This window comes from Pipistrellus hanaki (genome assembly GCF_964339955.1).
Source record: "Pipistrellus hanaki genome assembly, chromosome: 3".
In the NCBI taxonomy this organism is placed as follows: domain Eukaryota; kingdom Metazoa; phylum Chordata; class Mammalia; order Chiroptera; family Vespertilionidae; genus Pipistrellus; species Pipistrellus hanaki.
The window spans coordinates 172,571,661-172,574,130 of record NC_140505.1 but is presented as its reverse complement, the minus strand read 5'-3'; positions in this window follow the sequence as shown (position 1 = coordinate 172,574,130).

The following is a 2,470-nucleotide window of genomic DNA, read 5'->3' as shown; positions in this document are numbered from 1 at the left end:
CCCCCAAATTCCCAATGGCATGTTCTTCATAAAGTGAATTTTCTAAGAGTTTAATCTTTTGATTTATAAATGCAAAATTTTCAGTTTCATATTTCTTTTCTTCCAGTATGGTCACAATATGTGTGGACATATTTTCCTGTTAAATCTTAAGTTCTGTTAATTTGAATCTGCTGCATACCAATAATTCAGCAGGATTGGGGTTTTGCCTTTTAAGTAACTATAGCGTGAACACTCTGTGGGATTAGCTCATCACCCAGCTGGTGTATATACGATGAACTCCCTTATCAAAGTGTATCAACTCTAGGGGACCCCTCTGCTCCTCACGCCTAGGTCCCCTGCTGATCCACTGGACTCACCCTGCTCTCCTTCCTGTCCATTCCGGTCTGGTAACCACTCTGAACACCAGTACTTCCCATCAGTCGCTTGATGGTCTGTTCAACTTGCCTCGACTCTTTAGCGGTCAGCAAACATTCTTCATCCACATAGAGCATAGAGCACGCGGGAAGAAATGTTGAAAACAATACAACTTGATCCAAATAAGAGAGTAACAAAGTATGCTTGTGCATGCCATGTACTGCCCCAGGGTGCCTCAGCACACAGTTTGGGGATCGATTCGTTAGGATTCTTTGATTATAACTGACAGCAACCGAAATTACTACAAGTCAGAAAGGGAATAGAATAATTATTTTCAGGTAGAGGGAGGTTATCGGAACCTGTGGACAGAAGGAGCCTGGCACCCAGGACTGCAGGAGCCATCAATACTCTGGTCTCATTTCTGTTTCTCTAGTCCACATTGTGTAGTCTGGCTGCCCCAGCTTTCCTGTTGTAAATCTTACCATGTGGAGGCACTGCCTTGATTCCAAATTTCCAGAAGTGAGACTGACCCAGGTTGGGTCCACTCCTGGCCAAATAAACTCTAGCAAAGAGGAATGGTGTTTTTGAGTATAAATGTGGGTGGGGGTATATTATTGTTAAATACCCCCCCACAAGTGCTGATGTAGTGACACAAGTCACAGAACAGGAGCAAATACCCCGAAGGGGGGGCAGGTATCAGAGAGAGAGCCTGCCCATGCCTGTAAGCCTGAGTCTGCTGACTTCACTCTCCCTGGACATGGATGTACACTGCAGTTTCTCAAACTCTGTGTCAGGAATAGCAGGGCAGAGAGTTCAGCTCAGACCCCTGTCTATAATTGTGTTCTAAGTGATTAGACTTTGGTAAAGCCACACGATCCTTTTGAAGGCTGGCCCTCTAAACTAACCACATATTCTAAGCTAATGTCGCTTTTCAATAACATTGATGAGTGATACTAAAAGAATTGTGACAAGGGAAGCTGGAATGGTGCTATGAGGAAGGTAGAGGGCGCTAAAGACAAACGTCCAAACAGATTTACCTGGGGCCAGCTCAGTGGAGTCTATTCACCTCAACTAATAAGCATCTGTTCAGTGTCTTTGTGCCAGGATGTGTATACACATAATTTCCAGATGAACAAAGATAAGTAATTTCTATAAAATGCTAAAGAAGAGGTATGCTAAAGCAGCCCGGAGAAAGGGGTTTAGGGGATGCTTTCTGGAGAAAGGAAGCATAAATGAGTCTTAAGGAATAAGAAAGGTCTTATTGGAGGTGTGTTCCAGGTAGAGAGAGTTACGAGGGTATAGACTTATGGGTGTTTGGGTAGTGAATTTGGACAGAACCAGTGGAAATAGCTTATCTTTGCTCTACTGTGTCTGGGGCCTGAGCCTGGAGCCTGAGATCTCGGTGTAGTGCAGTTTGCTAGGAGCTGGTATCATCTGGAGCCTTAGTCCCTCACATGTTCCATGTCTGGCCTGGGGTTACTCAAAAGCTGGGCTCAGTTTGGGTTTTCTCTCAGCACAGACATATAAGTTGGACTTCCCAGTCTTCCTTATATGTCTGCATCCATCCCCAGAGAGTAAGCACCATCAAGGCAAAGAATATGTTGTACTTCATCCCCAGCACCCAGCACAGTGCTTGGGACATAACAGGCGTTCAAGAAATACTTACTGGAAGAGTGAATGGAAGGGAGCAGAAAGTTAAGCTACTTCATGTCAAAGGGCCTCCATTTTCTGAGAGGTAGGAGGTAAGGTCTTCCCCTGAGAATGAGGGGAGGTAGGTATTGAAAAGGTCCTTGAGGCTCTGGTGAATGTTTTGGGAAGTGGGCGGGCAAGCAGGAGGGCAGTGCCACCATCTGCACCGTCACAGGACTTTCTGTAGCAGAGCTTCTCCTGGGTGGACACAGTTTGTGTGGTGTCCCAGGAGTCCGGTTTCACTCAGAGTGTAGGCACAGGTTTAATGTTAAAAAGAAGTTTCAAAGTGTTGAAGAAGAAAGTGGTCCAGGTGGGCAACTAGGGGGCTGGCTTCCTAGGAAAGTAAGTGAAGAAGCAGGGAGGAGGTGGAGGGCAGAAGGTCAAGTCCTAAGGGCGGACATGACCGAAGTAAATTGGTGGGGGCAGA